Below are 24,938 nucleotides of genomic sequence, written 5' to 3'. Positions count from 1 at the left end.
ATTCAGTTCCCAAGAACCTACCAGGTACCACCCTTCAAAGGAAGAGATCTCCATTTCACAGACTGACTTTCAAGGCCAAAGTCATAAAGGAACCAACAGGACCAGGACCGGACCCCAGGTTTGTCTGACATCACTATCTCCCTTCATGCAAGGAGGCAGAGGCCCCTTGAGGATGTCCTTTTGCACAAGCTCCAAAGTGTCAACTAAATGCATTATGGCTGAAAATGCATTTTCTCCTTGTCCTTGCATATGCTCTGTAAGTTTGGGCTTTGGCCTGATGTTCATCTGCCTCAGCCCTAGCCAACTGCTGGCCAACAGATCACAGGGTTGTGACCCTTGGAATTGGAAGCCATTCTACACACAGTGTCTCTTCTAGGTCCTTTTTCTCATCAACCATTAAACCACAAAAAGGCCAAGTGACAAAGCACTCAGTTCCTTCACACGGTCATTCCTTCCCCCTCTTGCTTCACCTGATGCAGAAGAATTTGTCAGTCAAACTTGAGCATTACAAGAATATGCAACAGAAAGAAATAGAGAACTCAGCAATCCAAAAGCTGCTAAATGAGGATTTTCTGCATCTTTGGGAGTAATGTAAAGGAGTTCCAAGAAAAGTGAAGTCACAGCCTCTGCAGCTTATTTTCAGTTCTTAGAAAAGAGCCAGTGTCAAAGGGAAAGCGGCTCTGCCCCAGCACACAGACTCCATTGTCTGGCAGGGGGTGTCTTCTGATAAACCAGCTTGGATTTGGCACCAGAAACCAAAAAATTCTGACATTTTTTTAGTTGGTGATATCAAGGAGGAAACACAAGCCAAAGCAGTGAAAGTTATTAACATTCAGGGAAACCACACAGCTCAGCTAACATGTTGGGGTGACACCCTTCCATCACCAAGGCACCAGCAGTTTTGAGGTGACTGTTAGAAAAAACACAGTGGCCTCCTTTTCCTACCCCATGCCCCCACACATTCCTGAGATGTGTTATCACTCAGGTCACCATGTAGGCCCAACCAGCATTTTTCAATGGACATTATTTACCAAAAGATGGGGGAGGACAAATGGGTCAGGATAAGGTACAGGTGGTTTTCAGCAGCTTGGGTCTGCTTTCTGGCATACAAGCAGGTTTAGCCACAGTAGGGCAGACTTTAGGTTAAGATCTTGGGAGGCTACTACACATCCAGCTCAGGCGCTACAACCAGGTGCCCTATAATAATTTTGTGAATAAGGTTTGCCTTTTATTTATTTATTTATTTGTTTGTTTGTTTATTTGAGACAGAATCTGGCTTCATCTTCCAGGCTGGGATACAGTCGCACAGTCTCAGCTCACTGAAACCTCCACCTCCTGAGTTCAAGAAATTCTCACGCCGCAGCCTCCAGAGTAGCTGAGATTACAGATGTGTGCCACCATGCCTGGCAAACATTTTTCTATTTTTAGTAGAGATAGGGTCTCATTATGTTGCCCAAGCTGATCTCAAACTCCTGGCCTCCAGTGATGAGTCTGCCTCGACCTCCCAAAGTGTTGGGATTACAGACATGTGCCACTGCACCCAGCCATTGTGAGTAAATTTTAACCTAAGAATTCTGTAACAGAGATCTCATTGTCTTCACCAAAATTTAATTTCAATGTAATCAAAAGAAACTCGAGTGACCCAGCCAGGAAGAGTGCCTAAGGAGAAATGATGATGAGATGGAATGTTATGTCCCAGATGAGACACTGGAACAGGAAAGGACATTAGGAATAATCCCAAGAAATCTGAATGAAGTAGAGACTTGGGTTAATAAAAGCATCTCAATATTTGTCCATTAATTTTAACAAATGCACCTTACTAATGTAAGATGTTAATTATAAGGGAAGCTGGGTACAGGTACATGGGAACTTTTTGTATAATCTCTGCAATTTCTCTGTCTCTCTCTCTCTCTCTCTTTCTGTATGTGTGTGTGTATGTGTGTGTGTAGACAAGCAAGAATGTACTTATACTCCCAGCAATAATGATTTGGTGCCTACCAAGTGTCACATACCATGTAAAAGTGATCTACACATATCTTCATTTATTCCTCACACTAGTGCTATGAGCTGGGCATAGTCTGCATTTTACAGATAAAGAAATTGAAGAACAGAGATGCTAGAATACCTTGCTCATAATCACATGGCAAGGTTACTGGCAGATAAAGGGCTCAAATTCAGGTTGACAGGACAGCTCAGCAATATTGCCTAATATATCCCAAACTGTGAACATAAAACAGTTCAAAACAAGCTGCATGAGGGCTATGAAAGCAAGGCACACTTTCAAGTCTACCCCATATTAGAAAAAAAAGAGTTTAAAAGCAGAGCACATGCCAGGCACAGTGGCTCATGCCTATAATCCCAGCACTTGGGGAGGCCGAGGCAATTGGATCACGAGGTCAAAACATTGACACTATCCTGATCAACATGGTGAAACCCCATCTCTACTAAAAACACTTTTTAAAAACATTAGCTGGGCATTGTGGCAGGTGCCTGTAGTCCCAGCTACTCAGGAGGTTGAGGCAGGAGAATTGCTTGAACCTGGGAGGTGGAGGTTGCAGAGAGAAAAAATTATGCCACTGCACTCCAGCCTGGCAACAGAGTGAGATTCAGTCTCAAAAAAAAACAAACAAAAAGCACAGCACACCCAAGACACAACACTCAATGCTGGAGAGGATGTCCATAAGTCCACCAATATCACCATACATTCTGTGCAATCAAGAAACTTACTTGGATGGGGGTGGGGTAGGCTCCTGTGTGTAATTCCAGCACTTTGGGAGGCCAATGCCGGTGGATTACCTCAGGTCAGGGGTCTGAGACCAGCCTGGTCAACAGGGCAAAACCCCATTTCTATCAAAAATACAAATATAGCCTGCTGTGGTGGCACACTCCTGTAATTCCAGCTACTCGAAAGGCTGAGCTGGAGAAATGCCTGAGCCTGAGAGGGGGAGGTTGAAGTGAGCTGAGATTTTACCACTGCACTCCAGCCTGGGAGACACAGTGAAACTCCCTCTCGAAAAAAAAAAAAAGAAAAAAAGGAGAGCCATGTGCGGTGAGTCACACCTGTAATCTCAGTACTTTGGGAGGCCAAAGTGGGTGGATCACCTGAGGTCAGGAGTTTGAGACCAGCCTAATCAACATGAAAAAACCTAGTTTCTACTAAAAATACAAATATATACATATATAAATATATGCATATATATAGATATATACATGTACATACATACATACATATATATATATATATATATATTTTAGCCAGGCAGTGGCACCACTACCCTATTCATCACCAGTGTTTGTTGATTGATGTCCCTTCCTCTCTCTCTCTCTTTTTTTTTTTTTTTTGGAGTTGGAGTCTGGCTCTGTAAAGCCTCCTAGGCTGGTGTGCGGTGGGGTGATCTCAGCTCACTGCAACCTCCACCTCCTGGGTTTAAGTGATTCTTCTGCCTCAACCTTCCAAGTAGCTGGGACTACAGGCCTGCACTACTACGCCTGGTTAATTTTTGTATTTTTAGTAGGGATGGGGTTTCACCATGTTGGCCAGGATGGTCTCAAACTCCTGACCCCTCCAGTGATCCACCTGCCTTGGGCTCCCAAAGTGATAGGATTACAGGAATGAGCCACCATGCCCCCTTTTTACTTTTTTTGAGTTGGGGTCTCCCTATGTTTCCCAGGTAGGCCCTCAAGCGATCCTCCCACCTCAACCTCCTGAGTTGCTGAGATTGCAGGTGAGTGTCACCTTGCCTGCCATGATTTTGTCACCACAGACCCCTCTCATTCCCTTTCATAGGAAATCACTGAGAACCGGAAAGCTTGAGCCAAGAACTAGGGAAACTGATATTTGAACTAATTTCTGTTGGGTGCCAAATTTTTCTGTGCCTCTTTCTGTGAAAATTGGAGGTGGCAAGATCCAGTGGCTCACACATATAATCCCAACATTTGGGAGGCCTAGGTGGGTGGATCACCTGAGGCCATTGCACAGCAGTTTGGACAACAAGAGTAAAACTCTATCTTGAAAAACAGAGAGAAAGAGAAAGAAAGGAGAGAGGAAGAGAGAATGAGAGAGAGAGAAAGAGAGTTAGAGAGAGAAGAAATAAAGGAAAAAAAAATCAGAGGCTTTGGTCCCTTGATCTGACATTCTGGAGTAATTCTGTTCCTGCTTGAATGTGATCTCCTTGAGGCAAAGTCTGGGTCTCCTTCCTCTTGCGTGCCCACCCTGGCCTGTCTGCCCCACACTAGCTGCTCAATGAAGGCTAGCCCATGTAGAGTATGGGTTTGAGGCATCCCAAGACTTGGAGTTGTAGAAGATGTGAATGAGAAGCCTTGGAATGCTGTGCCCATTAGAAAATGTGTATATCCCACAGTTCATCCAAGAGACTGCTCCCTCCGATGCCAGTGCTCAGAGCTCCCCTACTCAGGGTAAAACCTTGGATGGCCAAGTACATTGGCTCAATATTTGCCTTGAGTAGCTGGGTGCAGTGGCTCCAGCCACTGTTGGATCTGTAATCCTAGCACTTTGAGAGGCTGAGGCGGGTATTCAAAATATGATAAACGTAATATCTGCAATGTTTTGAGTGTAACACAAAATTTGAAAGAAATTTTTAAAATTAGATGTAATTCCTTTACATCAATATAAAAAATCCCCTCATGGCAAAACACAGTAAGCAACATCGAAGGACAAACAACAAACTTAAAAGCAACAGTATAAGTCATATCGCCAAGAGCTAATTTGCTTAATATATCTAAAGCTCCTACATATCATCAATAAAACAGTAACCATATAATAGATAAATAGGTTGCACATACGAACAGTGAGTCCTCAGAAAAAGAATTAGAAATGACTCATTCACATGAAAAGATGCCCAAACTCTGTAATAAGAGATATATAAGTTAAAAATCAGAAGAAAATAACATTTTCGCCAATCAGATAAACTCTAGTAGCACTCTGTATTGTTGAGTGTATAAGGAAAGAGACACACTAAAACCTTGTTGGTGTAAGTACATAACGATAAAATGTTAATGGAGAACAATTTGGAAATGTGAGAGATAATGTATTTGCATGTAAGTATTATGTACTTCAGCATAGATATAACAGGAAAAGTGGCGGGGACAACTAAAACATGTTACATTCAGTCGATGGAGTGAATACTCTACAGCCATCACAAAGAATGAGGCAGTCTCGTAAGTACCAAGATGAAGTGATCTCTTAGATACCCAGAGCAGCAGATCTTCTTCCTTGTTGGCTTCACAACTGGTAGAGTCATCTTTGGTAAGGTAAAGCAGAACAGCTAAATCAAGAATATGACTTCCCATAAATACTGAAGAAGAATTCAAAGCTACCAATTGAGGAAAGAGCTTTTTATAAAGCAGTGTAAAAATCTACAAATTACCTAGAAAACAGAACATCCTGCAGAAAATTCTAAAAACATCCAAAATGGAATTCTTTACTGCACTTGCATGCTAACCTGTGTCATCATCCTACCGTATCTGCTTCTATTCCTCCTCAGACAACCCCAGATAACAGCACAGAGAGCCCAGAAATCCTTAAACTGCATGTAAGCTCATGATGTTAAAAACAGCCAGAGGGGGATTAACTCATGTGTGTTCTCAGATCATCCACAGGAACAAGAAAGCAGTCAACTTTTCCAAATGCATAGAAACAGAAGCAGAAAGCAAGTGATTTAATCAAGACACCACAGAGATTAAAGGTAAGCATCTACTTACCACGTGAATGAGTGTTTGTCTCATTTTGATCTCTGTCATAACCAACTATACAAAATTCCTATGAACTGAGCAAAGGGTTATTATACTCTCTTGTGAAATCAGAGGTACTAGATTAACTGAATCCATAACTGCTAAACTATGAAACACAACTAAAGGCTAAACTATGAAGCTTCAGTTTTATTTTAGGCAACCTCCTGACATAAACACAATCTATATTTAAAAAAAAAAGCTCAACAACATACACACATTCCCAAAAAAATCACACAGAACACAAACACACAGAAAGGGTGGGCCTGCTTCCTATCCACAGCACTGTCAAGCTTGCTCTGGTAAATGAAAGCCAGCAGAAAGCTCATCCCTGAACAGGATGAAGGGGATGAATACAAGAACAAGGAAGCCCTTCTATGAAGAGAGTTTGGAATGTGTCTGTGTGTGTATATGTACTCACATGTTTAGTCTCTTTGGTGTGTGAAAGGAAAATAAATCTTGGGGCCCCTAAATCACTAAGCTAGAGGGAAAATCCAAGCCGGGAACTGCTTAGGGATAACCTGCCTGTCACTGAGATACATGCATAGCTGATTGCCTCCTTTAAAAAGGCTAATCAAAAACTCAAAGAATGCAAGCACTCCTCTCTTTCACCTATCTGTGACCCAGAAGCTCCTTCCAACTTCAAGTCTTTTTTCTGTCTTTGCTTCACGTTGTCCTGCCTTTCTGGACACAACCATTGTACTTCTTACATATGTTGGCTGATGTCTCACGTCTCCCTAAAATGTATAAAACTAAGCTGTGTCCCGACCACCCTGGGCACATGTTATCAGGACTTCCAGAGACTGTCTAAGAAGGGTGCATCCTCAAACTTGGCAAAATAAACTTTCTAAATTAACTGAGACTTGTCTCAAATTTTCAGGATTACAAATAATACCAGCAAATCCTGAGACCCACTGAAGGGAAAAATGAAGGTAGTCTAACTTCATTATGACTGCAAAAATGCATCTGGTATATACATACAATAGGATATTACTTAGCAAACAGAAGAAAAAGAACTACTGACACAAAAAACACCATGGATGAATCTCAAAATAATCACGTTGAATGAAAAAAGCCAGAAAAAAGAATACCTACTGTATGATTCTATTTATATAAGTTAGAAAATGAAAAGTAATCTACAGTTACAAAAAGCTTATCAGTGGTTGCCTATGGATCAGAGGCAGGAGGGAGACATTACTGAAGGGTACACGGAAACTGTTGGGATGATAAGTATGTCTATTATCTCTAGTGGTGACAGCTCTATGGCTGAATACCTATGTGAAAACATCTAACTTTACACTTCTAATATGTGCAGCTTGGGTGTCACTTGACTCCTCAATAAAGCTGTTTAAAATGTTTTGATAAAAATAAGTTCATATTGACCACCAGTTGGGTTTAACTGAAACCTTACAAAATGAAGATTATTTTCACTTTCAGAAGGATATCTGATCGCAGTTACATATTATGCTTTGTAAACAAGCCATTTCAGAATAAATACAGATTTCCAATACTTAAATGTCTGTATTTCTTCCCATTCATCCTTTTCATTATTTTAAAGCAGCTACAGCATTTTACAAAAAAAATTCCATCACTTCAAGTTTCTTACAGAGACTCTCTGAAATTCAATAAACAGTTAACTTTTTGAAGAAGATGAGACCTTAAACACCATCCTGTCCAACTTTCTCAATTTAAGGAAGTAAACTTAGCCCCTCCCCTTGTAGGGAGTTCATCCTGTCTCATGGCTTTGAAGTCAGCTCTATGTTGCTGACACCTACCTTTGTCATTTTAATCTTGACCTCACCACTGAACTACAGATATTTATTCCACTGCCCACTAAACCACCTCACTTGACTATCTAATAAGTATCTAAAACCAATTGTGGCCAAAAGGTATCTTCTGATTCCCCTCACCACCAACTTCTCGAATTTTCCCCATCTTAGTAATTGAACCATCATACGTTCAGTTGCTCAACTAAAACCTAGGAATCAACTCTTGACTACTCATCTCCTGCCTTCCACATAGAATCCACACTTAAGTTCTTAGCTCTGTCTGCAAAGTACATTGCTAAAGCTGGCCCAGGCTCCATCTACACAGCTACTATGGCTTCTTACCCAGACAACAGCTCTGAAAGGTCACCATTTTCTCTTCTACCTCTACCAGTCATCACTACACAGTAGCCAGAGTCATGAGGCCATCAATCCCCAGACCTAGAACACTCTACAGACTTGCTACCATCATTAAAGTGACATCCTAACTCCTTATTCTACCCTAAAATATCAAGGCCCTTTCCACCTCTCTAGCCTCATCTACTACTATTTCTTCTCTGGATACATTCCAACATTTCCTACTGACAGTCTCAAACACCCTAAACTCATTTCCACCCCAAAACCAATGCTTTGCCACCTCCATACCTGGAATGCATACAGATACTTCATCATTCATATCTCAACTCAAATAACGTCTTCAAAAGCTTCCCAAACCTCGCAATCTTCAGAAGCATCCCCTAGTGAGAAGTTGGTGGTAAGGGGAATCAGGAGCCCTTTGACCACAATAAGTTTGGAAATGTATTAGGTATTCAAGTAAATATTTAATTCACTTATCATAGACCCCATTTTACTGATGTTATGGTACTTATCACTATCTCAAATTATCTTGTAAAGTTCTTTACTTATTTATTATATATGTTAATAAAATTCATTCATTCATTCCTGCTATGCCTATCAGAAGCACTAGCCCAAATAAGAACTGTGATCTTTTCTTATTTCACTTGAAAGCATTAATTTTTGGGTGCCTGGTACTACTGGTTAAAAAGTACCCATGTGCATTTTTTTACGTCTATTTTAGTTCTTTTTTAATTCCTAAGTATGACGATTGGGTTTCTCCACTCAAACCTAAGTGTGAACATTTTTACAACATCAGCATGTTACCAGTCTGACGTTTAAAAATAAAGGTCAATTTCAGGACTGAAATAAAAATAAATAAAGGAATGCACATTCCTTAAGATATCAGTGATAAAATATATATAGTCACAGTAAGATATATAATCACACTAATACATATATGTCGTGTAATATCACCAAAAAGTACGTATTGTACACATTAGGTATGTATTAGGTACATATGTATAGTGCACATATTATGAAAATATGTATGTATCATGATAACACCGTATGTACACGTATACAAATATGTGCCTACTATTTAAACAATGTACACATGCAGAAATAGGTGCAAACTACATACCTATGCACAGCAGGCTATTACTAAAGTTCTGGTCGTAGCAGCCTCAATGCCCACCCTGGATGCTTAAATGCCCATAGCTCACTGCAGCCCCAAACTCCTGAGCTCAAGTGACCTTTCTGCCATGGCCTCCTGACAGAAGCTGGGCCAACAGGGCAGCAGGTATGCATCCCCACACCAAGTAATTTTTTTTTTGAGAGATGGGGTACCGCTATGTTGCCCAGACTGCTCTCAAATTCCTGGCCTGAAGCAATTTTCCCATATTAGCCTCCTAAATTTCTAGGATTACAGGTGTGAGCCACTGTGCCCAACAGGTGTTCTAAATGCAATTTCCACACTGCTATTCTGAAGAAGGGCAAGAAGCAAAGAGACCCTCCTTGAAACAGAAAATAAAAGCATTCACTATTAAGTGGAGGCAGAGTTGATGATCAGCCAAAACTACTTCAACTGTAATCCAGAAGTCCCATTGATACAGGAGTTCTAAAGGAATTATTTCGTCAGAGATTGAAAGTAAGGAAGTCTTTGGTAAGGTTTCCTTTGAATAAAAAGCAGCCCCAAAACCATTTCTAACAAAGAGTTGCCTGTAAAATCGAGCTGCAGATATAGACAAGCAAGCTGGAAGCTTGCACAGGCGAATGCCAGCAGCTGTAACAATAGGAGGCTACTTGGGTGCCAGGCATGCTCAACCTGACGGCTTCATCTTCCTTTTTCTTTATCAACCACAAGTGCAGTAAGGGACAGACCAATATGCACTGGCCAAGTAGAAAACCTATATGCATAAGGAGATTCGGGTGGATAGCCAGCTTCTTCACGAGCTATGTAAAGCTCTCACCTGGTCCAACCCGTATTTGGACACTATGTAAATCAAACACCACCTCCTCAACAAGTCTATAAAACCTTGTGCAGTTCACCAGAAAACCAGAAAACACAGTCTTTATTCAGAATCGGCCGAATACATTCAATGCATTCAGGAGATTGGGAGACATTGTTTAAATTTTCCCCAAAACCCAGAAGAACTCAAAAGTACTCATTGTCTTGGCCTTATTGGTATTTGACTATGAATACAATAGATCCCACAGAAGCAAGTCTAGTAGAGTGGCCTTGGCAAAAGGCTAGGATTTAGGAGCAGGTTTAGGCAACTCAAACCTTCTCGGCTTCCATTTTCTCATCTGTACTTTCATAATTCTGATTTTTAAGAGCACCTTTGTTGAAAGTAAAGGTTCAGTGAAACAGCACAGATGAAGTCCTTCCTATTTGGTCTGGCAGGTAGTAGTTGCTCAACACGTCTTGTCTATTAATGACGACCACAATGATCATAGTGGACTAATAATGAATTGATAAAATATGATTATGTAAGTTCAAATGAGTTTTGATCTCGCCCCCTCCTCTGTTTCAGAGGCTGTATGGTTTTTATGTTCTACATTGTATGGCTTAACGTTGGCAGGTGGGGGATTTTGATAGACACATGATAAAATCAGAAGCCCCAAGACTTGTATTTTCATCACAGAAATGTATTACTTCCTTGAGTTGTGACCTGGAGAGAGTTACTTTGTCTAAGTTAACCTTACTTGTAAAAATAATCATAAATATACCTGCCCTTTCTCATCATCTCAGCCTCTCCGCAGTCAGTGTGAGGTACCATTGGTATAGTGTATATGAAGGGGTTTGCAAGCTCTGGAGTGCTATCTGTATGCTATTTTGCCTCTTCAATTGTGAGTGGTGTTTTCCCATTCTCCTTAAATGACCCAACACTACCCTCTTGGTAAAATAAATGCATTTGTGCATGAACATTTGGCAAATAATAAGAGCTGCATTTGCAAGAATTTTTCCCTTGAACAGCCAAGTGAGGCACTTGGCTGAAAAAATAGATTTTTTTGGTTCGCGTAAAATTTGAATTTCGGTATTTTACATGAGAGAGCATACTGAGTTGGTGTATATACTCCAAAAGAGAGTAGAATAAGGCATTGTATATTTTTTCTAACATACTATATTCCGAGCCATTTTCTTTTAACTTTGGGGCGCCTAGATATTATTTAGATTTTTTTCGATTCGCATAAAATTACAATTCTGCATTTTACATGAGAGAGCCTATTGAGTTGGTGTATATCCTGCAAAACAGAGTAGAAAAGGGCATTGTATATAGAATGCTTAGCGCCTGCTTTCAGCTTTGCTGCAAACTAAAACACTGACTGACTTTGGTTAACCCCCTAACCTCTTTGAGCCTCAGTTTTTTCATCTGAAAAAATCAATGATGGTTTGAATTTCTTCCGAATATGACATTCAGTTATCTCTCTCTCCATTGTGGAAGCACTGGGAGCTATTGTTCTCCTGTGTCTGGTGGCCGTTATGACTTCTGCATTATCAAGGGGCCCTCTCTAACCTAAATAACCCCCCAAAGAAATTAAGTTTGTAATCATTTCTGCCTGGTAAGCGAAATGACAAGAGAAAAGAGCTAGTTGTCAATAGCCCTGTGGATGGCGAATTAATGGGATCTGTGCAAACAGTTGCTTATAGAGCCATAATTTGCCTTTCGTTTTCCTTTGCAACTCAGAAAAAAAGTGAATAATTTTCAAAGAGCCGCTCATTGAACATATTTTTTAAAAACATGTCATTGGCAAAAGGGGCACTTGGTTGCTTGATTGCCATATATCTCTGAGTATGTGGAACAGTTATTTTTAGCTGGGGGTAACTAGCTGAGAAGAAAGCTGCAGCATCTTGGAGGCAGAAGAATCTTTGTATGTCTTATGTTGGCATGGAGAAAGCAAAGCGAAAGGGCAGAGTATAAAAGGTTGTTAACTAGATAAGGGGTCAGCTGCATTTCCTCTGGCTGCTCAGAGGTGAGTTCCTAAAGCAATGGAGACCACATTGTGGGTGGGAATGTGTTTGCAGGGTCTAATTAGTTTACTCAAGAAGAGCAAAAAAGAGAAAGGGCTAAAAATATATAGATTGTAAAATTCATGGCTTCATTTGCTCTTCTTTGCCTTTGAAACCTTTTTAAAACCTTATAGTAGAACAATTTGTAATCCTTGAAGCCTTTTTGCTACCACTCTTGTTAGCTTGTCTAAGGCCACCGTAACTTATCAGCTACTGGGGAAAGTTGTTTAAACTCTCTAAGCCTCCTTTTTTCCCACTGGTTCACTTAGGGGCACTAATTTCTAATGTTTCTGCCTGAGTTATTGTTTTTCAGATCCCATAATTGTTTGCATATGTGCTCTATAAGATGCATCACCTAGCACACATTGTGGGCAACCTCAGGTGTAGAAGTTAGGACATCTTTGTGCCTGGATTTGGCTGTTACTAACAAGATGGAACGGGGAGGAAGGGCAGAGTAGACTACTGTAGAATTTTTCTGTATTCTTTTGGTTTCTCCATAAAATGATACTGTTCTTATATTTAAAGATAACTATCTGCCTAGGCATATTGAAATTCTAAGGTTGACACCACTTTTCATTGATCCTAGGGCAGGGTTTCAGGATTTCTGGAGCAGCATCATCCTTTTACAGTATAGATTTCAGTCAGCAGGCTGGTCATGGCCTCCTCAGTGTGCAATCTTCTTACTGATGGTGGGCGTCAGTGGGCTGGACTCACAGTTTCCATCTCTTAGGCTGGGCAGGCCCATGGTGGCAATGGAAAAATTTCATGGGAACATACATCAGAAGTAATAAGAAATCCATCTTCTTAAAGCCTTCATAGGAGATTTCCTGAAGATTTATAAAAGGCACTTCATTGATCAAATGACTCTGATGTTTCCCCTCAGTGGAAGAAATTCAGGTCACCAGCCCACTTAAAATCATTGTGTTCTCCTTTTGCAGTAACCTCTGCTTATATAATTTCTTTATGGCATATTATATACTATTAACTTAATATCTTGATTAGTGGAGCTAGCAAACACTCAGTATCACTATAAACTGCAGCATCATAACTGACTTCCTTTAAAAATCATCTAATGTTTCTTTAAAATCACTGGTGCTTTTGTAAAGTAGTTCATATTTAGGAATATGAACATTTTATCATGCTGGACAATTATTTGAATTCATTTAAAACCTATAGCTTTCTATTTAATCTAGCTTTCACAAATATTTTATTTGCCCACTATAGAAAAATCGAGTTTAGAGATAAATGTAAAGTCACTCATAGCTCCATCCAAAAGTCAACAACTCTTAATATCATTATTTTTGTTCTTGTTCTCAGTATTTTTGCTGAATCTATGTTTCGTAGAGTTTCATCATATGTCAGATAAAACTGCATATATATGAGTTTTTAAACAATACATTTTTATTGTCATAAATGAAATACACATTTAATATGGTATGACTAGGACATATAGAGATATAACAAAGAAAATTAAAGTCATTTAAAATCTTACCAAATCTAATAACCATAAACCTTTCGATGTATTTTCTCAGAATACTTTTTCCTATGCCTTTTATATTTTCTTGATTATCAAGTACTTCAAGCATATAGAAAAGACAGAAACTAATATAAGCAGCAATGGAAAATTTTAAAATATGGGTATTTTTCTGCATGTGTTTCAGATTGTTTAGTTTTTGTTGTCCTTTGCCCTCCCCACGTGTCCCTTTATTTTCCTGGCAAAACAAAGCATTACAGATATAGTTGCAGCTTCCTATACTCCATTTTATTTTTCTAAAACTTATTGATATTGAAATGTCTACCTCTGGTCTACTTACTTTCCCTGCCGAATAATACTTTACCATATGGAAATACCACGATGTACAATTACATGCATAGTGCCATATACATTTGTTTACAGGTTTCTTGGGAAGAATCTCTCTTACTGTGTTCCCAGAAGAGGGATTGGTAAATTGTAGGGGAGGCTTGTCTTCATTTTTACTATGAATTTCCAATTGTTTAAAGTAGTTGTAACAATTGGTATTCCCACAGGAAATGTGGGGAAACTTGTTTTGTGTTTGGCTTCACTTGATATTCCTAGGCTTTTACTTTTTGTTTGTCAATCTTATGAATGTAAAATGGTATGTTTTAATTTATATTGTGCACAGACTTATTATTCAGGACACATGTAACCTTTCTCATGCACCACTGTCATGGATTTGTTTTCAATTTAACTCATTTATTAAGCAAGGAAAATTTTGAGGTTTCTCAAAGATGGCGATGAGAACTGCTGATGGATTTGCTGCATTAGATCCACCCTCTCCAGCTCTGGCCCTCTAGTGTCAGTATTTCTGCCTTCCATTTCTAGTGCTTCCTCTTTTCAGGTTCTGGGAACATTCTGGCTGTAGAAATCAGTTGCAGTAATTGGAAGAACTTTTACTAAAGTGACTTACTTGTCTTCTTACCTAGTAATTATGCAGACTGTAAAATATATTTATGAAAAATTCAAGTTATATACAAAACCAGACACTACCAAAGCATATACAAAGTTCATGATCCCTTTTATTTTTCTCTTCTTCCTCTTCCAATATATAACCACTTGTAGAGAGCCCCTACTATTTCCTTTGTATTTATGTTTATGTCCAAATGCAATAGATATTCTCTAACATATCTCCTTGGATCCATAAGAAGAAGGTGAATGTAATTTTTAAAAATGAATATAATATCTCTACATCAGCACAGTATTGCATTATACGGAAATAAGAGAAAGAATCTAACTCTTCCATGGACATTTAGTTGCTTGTAGTTTTCTATTATTTTAAACAGTGTTGTGGAAAACGTTCTTGTAAATGTCTTTGGACATCGATGTGAAAATTGTCTTAGGAGATATTTGTAGAAATGCTATTTACATGGTCTTTTTTGCCTACTTTATTCATTTTTATTTAGAACATTTTATAGAACTTTAGGAATTGGTGACTTCTAAGTAGGTGTAAAACACAGTACCGGGCCAGGCATGGTGGCTCACACCTGTAATCCCAGCACTTCAGGAGGCCGAGGCAGGTGGATCACGAGGTCAAGAGATCGAGACCATCCTGGTCAACATGGTGAAACCCCATCTCTACTAAAGATACAAAAAATTAGCTGGGCATGGTGGTGCGTTCCTGTAGTCCCAGCTACTTGGGAGGCTAAGGCACGAGAATTGCCTGAACCCAGAAGGCGGAGCTTGCAGTGAGCCGAGATCACGCCATTGCACTTCAGCCTGGGTGGCATGAGCAAAACTCCATCTCAAAAACAAAACAAACAAACAAAAAAAAACACAGTACCTGGATTCTCTGAGCTTTATGTTCTGTTTGAAGCAGGGGAAGTGACAGTAACTACCTGTTAGGGTGATTTTGAGGATTAAATGAGATACTGTGTACAAAGTTTATAGCATGGGTTTTGGATCACAGCAGAGAGTAAAAAGTTCAGTTTTGCCTCCTCTTAGTCGGTCCCGAACCCAAATATACTTTTAAATATTCTTTCAGCACAGATTTTAAAGTTTGATAGAAATAGAATTATATTGTGATCACTCCATATGTAAGGTTTCTTTTAGTCAAGAAAATGTTTTTGATATTTAGCCATGTTGTTGCACATGTCAATAGTTCTTTCCTTTTTTATCCTCCTATCTCAGGTCTTAGAAAAGGAATACTGCAAAAAAAATGAAACAATATTTCCACTTGTATTCGGTTTTGGTCTACAGTTGACATTGTTCTCAAGTATCACTAACAGGTTCCCATGGAGAGAAAAATTTATTTTCTGTCCACAACATAACAGGAATTATAACAGATGCAGAAGGCCTACTAGCCCTGTGTGAAAATCATCATGTTGACTATATTTCTCAAAAGTTAAACTCACGTGTATGGGCAGCTGTCTGTCTTTGTTTCCTCACTATCAATCCCACCACTTTTATTTTTTCATTTGGGGAAAAATAATAATGACTGTAAGAACAATGAAAAATAATAAAAGGACAGTAAAAAGGTTGAATGCACTGACTGTGGCAGGGAGCAATCAGAAATGGTTTGTTATTTCCCTTCACTTTATCAAAGTTGCTACGTGGACTCATTCTTACCCACCTGTTGGGTAGAATCTTTGATATTTTCTATTTCACTGAGCAATTTAAGATATTAAGAAATTCTGTCTAGTTCAAAACAGGAGCAGAAAACCAAGCACCACACTTTCTCACTCATAATTGGGAGTCGAACAGTGAGAACACATGGACACAGGGAGAAAACAACACACATTGGGGCCAGTTGGGGGTCAGAGGAGGGTGAGACGGGGAGACCATTAGGACAAATAGCTAGTGCATGTGAAGCTTAAAACCTAGATGAACGGTTGATAGGTGCAGCAAAGCACCATGGTACACATATACCTATATAATAAACCTACACATTCTGCACCTGTATCCTGGAACTTAAGAAAAATCCTGTTTAGTTTAATTTCCAAACTCAAAAATCTCATTCAGCTGAAAACTTAACCCTTTTTTTACATATTTTAACACATAAAATAATCAACAATGAAAACAGGTAGAGGTTGAGCATCTCTGATCCATAAACCCCAAAATCCAAAATATTCCAAGATCTGAAATTCATCCACATCGATGGCTGAGGTAGCGATATGTGTGCTTTCTGATGGTTCAATGTATACAAACTTTGATTCGTGCACAAAATTGCTAAAAATATGTAAAATTTTATTTGCGTTATGTGTATGAGGTGTACGCAAACATAGGTGAATTTTGTGTTTAGACTTCAGTTATATCTTTAAGAGATCTCTTTATGTATATGTAAATGTTCCAAAATATGAAAAAAGTTTAAAATCCAAAACACTTCTAGTCCCAAGGAATTCAGATAAGGAATATTCAACCACTACATCTAATAAGTCATAGATACTTTAAAATGAAATTTTAAAAGTATTTAAAAAGTCCAAAAGACATCAGGAGAAAAGGGACAGGACAAAAAGTGGGGAAGGGGATGCAAACGAAAACAAACAAAATAATGAAACAAACCATTAAATTGTAAGCTTGAATCCAATTACATCATTCGACCACTAATAAATCTGTATTTAATAACGTTAAATGTTATTGAATCATACCACATACTCCAATTAAAGTGCAGAGATTGCCAGAATTGATTTAAAAAACCCACAAGACCCAGTGCTGTATATGAAATACACACTTTGAATAGAAAAAAAGAAGGCAAATATACGTAGGTCTAAATAAGTACATTTGAATTTTTTTAAGACAGTGTCCTACTCTATCCCCTAGGCTGGAGTACAGTGGTGCAATCTCTGCTCACTGTAAACTCCGCCTCCTGGGTTCGAGCAATTCTCCTGCCTCAGCCTTTTGAGTAGCCGGGAATACAGAAACCTGCCACCACGCCTAGCTAAATGTTGGGGTATTTTTAATAAAGCTGGGGTTTCACTGCATCGGATAGGCTTGTCCTAAACTTTTGACCTCAAGTGATCTACCTGCCTCAGCCTCCCAAAGTGCTGGGATTGCAGGTGTGAGCCACTGTACCTGACCCTAAATGAGTACATTTAAAATGATATACTATGCAAACAGTCAGCAATGGAAGTGTGAAGAAGCTATATTAATACCAAATAAAATGTGCTTAAGTCAAAACAGTATTTCCAAAGATAAAGAGGGATAGTTCATGATTACAGAAGAGTCATTTCATCAAAAAAATGGATTAAAAATAATTTGTGCATCAATTTGCACAAAACAAAATTGAACTAAAGGAATAAACAAACAATCCACAATTTTGATTGGTGATTTTAATACCCATCTCCCAAGCAGTTGATAGATAAACTAGACAAAATCTTAGTCAAGATGCAGATGACCTGAACAACACTCTCCACCATCTTAAACAAACCAATGGAAGACGACACCCAATAACCACAGATTACTGTATGTTTCAAGTACATGTAGTGTTCACTAGGATAGGTCACATGCTAGGTCGTAAAACAAGACTGAATAGATTAAATCAAATTGAATTCATGCAGTGTATGTTACCTGACCACAATAGGATTAAAACAGAAATTAACAATAAGAGAACTAGGAAAGCTCCAAGTACTTGGAGATTAAATATAATACACAAGCCCAAGAAGAAAGCAAAAGGTAGAATATAAAATATTTTATTCTAAATGATAATCAAAACACAACATGCCAACACTTATGAATTACAGCTATGGGAGTTCCCAGAGGGAAGTATAGCCGTACATGCTTATACTGCAATAGAAGAAAAAGAGAAAGGTCTAAAATCAATGACGTAAATGTTCACCTAAAGAAGATTGAAAACACACACACAGAGCAAAGAAAACTCCAAGGAAGTAGTAAGAAGGAAACAATAAAGGTAAAAGTGCAGAGATAAACCAAATTGAAGACAGACAAAATAATAGAGAAAACTAACAAAGCAAAGAAGCTGGTTGTTTTAAAATATCAACATTAATAAACCTTAAGCTACTCTGATCATGAAAAAAAGAGAGGAAACACAAATGGTCAGTATCAATATCAGAAGTGAAAGCGAAGTGAAACTATCACTACAGATCCTGCAGACGTGAAAAGGATAATAAGAGACTATCATAAACAACGTCATGGTGACAAATTCTGCAACTTAGATGAAATGAACAAAGTATCTGAAAAATACAACAAAAACTAACACAAATTTTGCAGAAAATGTGTCCGGGAAAATTAAAAGATACATTAAACAAAAGAATATGCAAGCCACAGCCTGACAGAAAATGGTCATAAATCTATTTTCAGTAAAGAGCCTGATTTCCAGAATATAGAAAGCAGTTTTATAACCTGAAAATAAGGCTGGGCACAGTGGCTCACACCTGTAGTGCCAGTACTTTGGGAGGCCGAGGAGGATGAATGGCTTAAGGCCAGGAGTTTGAGACTAGTCTGGGCAACATGGTGAGACCCTGATACCTAGTATAAGTACAAAAAATTAGCCTTGTATGTTGGCTAATATCAATACAAAAAGTTAGCCTGGTATCAGCTAATTGGGAGACTGAGGTGGGAGGATCGCTTGAGCCCAGGAAGCAGAGGCTGTAGTGAGCCAAGATTGCACCATTGCCTTCCAGCCTGGATGACAGAACAACTAAAAGAAAAAAAGAGAACAATTACTGTTTAGAAGGGGAAAAAATTTGGGGAGCCACTTTGCAAAGATAATATACAAGTGGGACAAAATGGTTAACATCAAGGAAATGCAGATTAAAACCACAGTGAGATACTACTACACACCCCACAAAATAACTAGGTTGGGAAAGACTAAACACCAAATGTTGGCAAGAATACAGCACAACTATAACTATTGCTAATGGGACTATAAAACAGTACAACTACTTTGTCAAATTTCTGGAATTTTCTTACAGAACGAATATACATCTCATCTATAATAAATGTCCGAGTTAGGAATCTACCCCAATTAGTGAAAATACATGTTAATAAAAATACTTATAGAAGACCACAATAGCTTTACTCATAATAATCAAAAGTTGAAAATGTTTCTGGTGACCACAAATAGAGGATCAGGTAGCGAACTACGTTATTTCATAGCATGAAATACTACTCAGCAATAAAAATGAAAGAGATACTGATATGTGTAACCTGACTGATAAATATAAAAATTATTTTGTGGACTGAAGGGAGCCTTATATATAGGGTTATCACAACATGATTCAAGTTACGTGGAATTTCTAAAGTTGGCAAACTTAGTCTACGATGAAAAAAATCCAAGGGTACAGAGCTGGAGACTGAGACAAGTCATGAGGAAAATTTCTGGGATTGTATTAGTCCGTTTTTTCACTGCTGATAAAGACATACCTGATACTGGGTACTTTATTCAAAAAAGGTTTAAGGGACTCACAGTTGCACCTGGCTGGGGAGGCCTCATCATCACGGCAGAAAGTCAAAGGGACATCTTACATGGTGGCAGACAAGAGAGAAATGAGAAACAAGCAAAAGGGCTTTCCTCTTATAGAAGCATCAGCTCTTGTGAGACTTATTCACTATCACAAGAACAGTATGGGGGAAACTGTCACCATGATTAAATTCTCTCCCACCAGGTCCCTCCCACAACACGTGGGAATTCTGGGAGCTACAATTCAAGAAGAGATTTGGGTGAGGACACAGCCAAACCATATCAGGGATTATAGTAATGTTCTTTATTTGATAGAGTTTTGGGTTACACATATGTATACTTTTGTCAAAATTCAGTAAATACATACTTAAAATTTTTGCATTTCATCATTTGTAAACTTTACACCAAAAGGAAAAAGAAAGGTACCAAATAGTAGTTAATGCACGTTGAGTTACTGATGTCTGCCATTTACTTTAAAATGCCTAAAAACTATAATGGATTACTGGATGGATAGAAAGATGGATCTATGGATGGACATGAGATAAAACAAGACTCCAAGTTGGTGAAGATACAGTTAAAGTGTTCACTGTAAAGTTTTTTCAACTTTGTTGTACGTTCATAAATGTTCATGATAAAATATCAACGAAAACAATTTTCATCCCTCCTCCTCTGTGACAGCCTCAGCCTGAGAAACCCACAGTGGGAAGGGAAAGGAGGGCAGTGTATTTGGTTATGACCACTCACCCTCACTTCTTAGCAGTGCTTTCTGGCTCTTCTAGGGTTGGATAGGGGCAGGGAGAAAGGAGAGACAGAGGAACAGATAGGGCTTTATTGAATAGTTCAGCTGTATTATGGTGTCACATTTTAGGAGCAGTCATGCAGTTTTGGGCCCTTTCTCATGCGTTCCTGAGAAATTCTCCTGGTAGGGATCTCTGACAGCAGTTCACTACCTTAGGTAATACAGTTTCTAGGAAGCCACTAAGAGCCCTCCTACCACCTGCCTCTGGGGGTCCTGGGCAGCCTCTTCCTTACCCCTGGCAGGAAGCTTTTTAGGGCAGCGTCCTCCTTAAAATCAATGGTTTTCTCGATTATGGAATTCCTATTTGGCCCATATAAAACATGCAAACACCTTTGTTTGGCTTAACTTGAAGTACGGGCCACTCCCAGCTCCAGTCTTTATCGCTTCTATCTGCCCCATTATTTCAACTTGGCCACAGCCTTTTGCCTTTGGATTGTATTCAGATGGGATAGCAGTTCCCGTGTTCTCCAGCCTTCAGGGACGTGAGCTAATCAGTTTGAATTGTTAATTAGAAGTTCCTGTTCATGCAGCTCGTTAGCTTTAAAATGAAGCAGCAGCATTTTCCCATCCATGAGAATTGGGTGAGGAGGGAGTTCATACAACACACAACCCTTTCAAAAGTCTTCAGTGTAATTAAAAAAAAATGCCCAGTGTGGTGGCTCACATCTGTAATCCCAGTACTTTGGGCAGCTCAGGTAGGCAGATCATAAGGTCAGGCTTTGGAGACTACCCTGGCAAATATGGGGAGACATTCATTCCCAAAGCAAAATTTTGGAATTGTAATTCCAAAAGCAAAAATCCAACCACAAAAGATAAAGTCTTAATCAGTAGAGCTTTACAGAAGGAAGTAATGTAGGTAGTAAGGGCACTTTCGGAAATGTCTGGAATGAGAGGAGTCGATGTATCACCTGTTTGAAATTGTACTCGCTTGGTAGCAAAATTTTCCTTGTGTTCACTTAAAATAATAGTCTTGTTGTTTTAAAACCAACGCACAGTCAGAGGGTGACTTGGATGTTTATTTTTTATTCTCTTTGCCTTCTTGTTTTAAGAATGGATTTTTCCTAAATTCTAATTATTATTGTAACTTACATAAGTGCAGCCGATTTTGCTTTTAAGGATAAAACTACATTTAAGTAGCTTTGTCTGGATTATCAAAACCAGGCCCTGAAGAAGTGAGTTCCTAAAGGGTAGGAACTTTGCTTATGTCTATATCTCAGTTGTGTTAAACAGAATAACTGGCGCAAATCAGCAAATGATGCACTGAGGAATCATAGAACAAAAGACTTTATGAAGAACTAAGTTTCAGATTCAGGGTGACGCTAAGGAGCTAGTGTACCAGAGGATGGTATGCCTTCTGCAATCACAAAAGCAGCATTCAGTCTGATCTGGGCTCTAAGAAGTGCTCCTTGAGACCTGAAATTTTATCCTAACACTGCCACTAACAGGTTAAGTCAGAAAGAGTTCACTTCCCAGAGCTTTCGATTTCTGGTTTCCAAATCAGCACAATGAGAAACTGAAAAGAAGGAAAGAGGAAAAAAAGAGAGGGTCAGAGATCCCTCCTGCTTGTACAATGCCATGATTTGGACACAGGGTTTGGGCAACCATGGCCCATCCACCAATTCCTGCCTGTCGTCTCTTGTCAGACAGCTCATGAGCCACGAATGTGAAAGAATTCAAAAAAGTAACAATATTTTGGGACATGTCAACAATTATATAAAATGCAATTTTCAGTTCTCATAAAAATACTTTGGAACTCAGCCCCACTCCTTTATTACCCATTTCTATGGCTGCTTTCACACCACAACCACAGAGATCAGTAGCTGTGACAGAGACCATATGGGCTGCCAAGCCTAAAATATTTACTGCCTAGACCTTTCCAGAAAAAAAAAAAAAATTGCTGATCTTTTACACAGACAATCAAGCAAGCGATCACCTCAGAACATTAAAATCTGTGTCTAGGACAAATGGGGCCTATATAAACTAGGGAATAATCTTCCCCACTACTTATGCAAGAACATTCACCCTTGAGAGAGCAGGCTACATGGCTTGGCAGCACTAATGCCACCAGTCCAGGCTTCCCCTCACCTGTGCCCTACACGTGACCAGCATTTCTAGGCATCCGTGGAGCAGCGGGGTAAATTCTCATGGCTGGCCCCACACCTTCCCTTCCTCCTGCTTCCTCACATTCTATTTTCTGAGTGGTTGTCAAAGGAACGCTGAATTTTGCTGTCACTTTTTCAGGCCCCAATTCCACTTATGACAGTCTTGGTACCAGGAAGCATTCCAAGCTCCTATCTCATCACCACAACCGCCTGCTTCTCACTTAGTCCAGACGAGCTTGCCACAGTGCACTTGCTTTTTAATCGCTCTCTCTCTTCTTGCCTTCACCTCCTCTCCCTCCCTGTCTCCCTGGCTCTTTCTGTCACACGGGTGTGTGCACATACACAAGTTCCGATTAGATAAAAGAAGAAACACTTTTTAAGTTTCTTTCTAGGCCTAATAGAAAATTCTTTTTTTTTTTTTTTTACAAAAACAGAGCTGTTTTTTTCATTGCAAAAAATAATAAAATAGATTTATGAGATACAGAGGCGTGCAGAAAAGTATTTTAGAAGTGGAGTCAGAACTCTACTGTGGAAAGGGGGCTTTCTTTGTGCCCCTCGCACTCATGGACACCATCTCTAATGCACCGTTCACGCCTAGACCCACGCCTCAGCCTTTCCGGGGGTCGTTCAGAGCCACCTACCAGGCAGGCACTACCACGCCGGCCTCTCCGGAGCACAGAGTTCTGCTCCGTCTACATCCCAGCCTGTGCACCCGAGGGGACCCAACAGCTGAGTCCCAGCCCCACTGCGGCAGAGGGCAGGGACCAGCACGCACACCCTCAAGTCTACATGAAGACCCTCCCCGAGACTGTCGCCAGCACCGACCCCTGGATCACCCCGGCCCTGGGCGACGGATGGGGGTCTGGGGCGCATGCCCCAGAGGCATGGAGGCAGAGAGGAGGCCAGCGGAAGTTAGAGGTCACTGGGACAGGCTTGTCTTCCCCTCCCTTCCAGCAGTGGCGGGCCCCAGTCCCCAACCCTCTCCCAGGCCCCCGGTCTGGTGGCACCATGGCCACAAAGGGCAGCGAGGGTGCGTGCCCGACGCCTCGGTGCCTCGTGGTACCTGAACCCACTTGGTCGAGTGGCAGCTGCACCGCATCGCCGAGGGGCCGCAGCAGGGTGGAGTCCGTGGTACTGGCGGTGCCGGAGGGCGATGGAAAGTCTTAGACTAGGGACTGCCCTCCACCTTGCGCCCAGTGCCGCCCGCGCTCATTGCGAGTGACCGCTCCCTCGCCTCCAACTTCCAGCAACTCCCAACGCTGGTTCTCCACGTTGTGCACGCAGGCGCCGACAGCTGCCCACAGCACAATCCCGGCGTGGAACCCTGACGCGGCAGGCAATCAGAGAGCGCCGGCTGCACAGCGCCCCTCCCCCGTGCTGAGGGGCGGGGCAAAGGGAGGAGGCTCACGGGAAGGTTGTAGCCTGAGGGCGCCTCTTGGGCAGAGTGGGATGCCTTTCTGGGGTGAAACTTTAGAAGGGTGTCGCCCCTTCGCCCCTCCCTTTTTCCTCCCTGGAATGTCATGGCCATCCACCTCTCTCTAGGAGGGACAGCACGCAACCTAGGGGTGGGCAGTGGCCCCCCAAAAAAACAGCAAAGTGAGGGATGTCCAAAGCATTGCTGGGGACATTGGGGACCAAGCTTGGGCCTGGGAGGAGGGGAACGGTGAACCAAACCTAGCTGAAAAGCCCTTTTGTCTTCAAAACTGCTGTGTAAAAGCCCAAAGTGGAAAACAATCCCGTGGTCTGACCCTTTCAGTCCCCCTCCAGCTGCACCTCAGCCATCCAGGCGGAGCCAGGTGTTCCTGGGTTGGATGCCTGTGGTTGCGGGGAGATGGACTCACCTTTGTGGTGTTAAAATTTAGTTCCTTGGTAGCCACCCGCTCTTATTGAACGTCCTGCCTTCCTCCTCAAAGAGGTGGTTTCTAAGCATCCCTTCACCCCCTGAGCTCAGTCACCCTCAGACTTTTGAATTCTGCATGTCCGCATACCTTCTGGGTGTTGAGGGAGGGTTATATATATGTGTAATTCATTTGCCCCAAACTTCATAAAAGTAATCCATTTGGGCTCTTTGAAAATGCAACATCAACTTTTGTTCAGCAGACGTTTAGAAGAGGAATGCCACAGGAGGGTTCCTAATTCCCCTTGGGAGCTCAAGACTTAAGGGTTTGGCAGTTTGTGATTTGGGTAAAAATACTGTTTACTGGGAGTTAAACTACATGTTTTAATACTTTTGGTAGAATAGCTCAATAATAAAATGGATTTTATTACATTCAGGACTGAATAAAGACTGTTAGAAAAAAT

The 24,938-nt window shown here is 40.4% G+C and overlaps 1 long non-coding RNA gene across 2 annotated transcripts in view; it reads right to left on the bottom strand.

Moving 5' to 3' along the window:
- The window catches only part of LOC128931522 (uncharacterized), an 85,109-nt gene extending 61,130 nt beyond the window's left edge, over positions 1–23,979 (bottom strand). Inside the window, exon 1 of one of the 2 annotated variants that reach the window (XR_013522943.1) lies at positions 23,701–23,979. This is a non-coding gene — a long non-coding RNA (uncharacterized LOC128931522). The remainder of the gene's footprint in view (positions 1–23,700) is intronic. The other variant, XR_013522942.1, reaches the window with a different exon arrangement.
- Between the last annotated feature and the right edge of the window lie 959 nt (positions 23,980–24,938).

This window comes from Callithrix jacchus, chromosome 10 (genome assembly GCF_049354715.1).
Source record: "Callithrix jacchus isolate 240 chromosome 10, calJac240_pri, whole genome shotgun sequence".
In the NCBI taxonomy this organism is placed as follows: domain Eukaryota; kingdom Metazoa; phylum Chordata; class Mammalia; order Primates; family Cebidae; genus Callithrix; species Callithrix jacchus.
The sequence above is the reverse complement of the archived record's forward strand: the minus strand, read 5'-3'. Positions and strand labels throughout refer to the sequence as shown.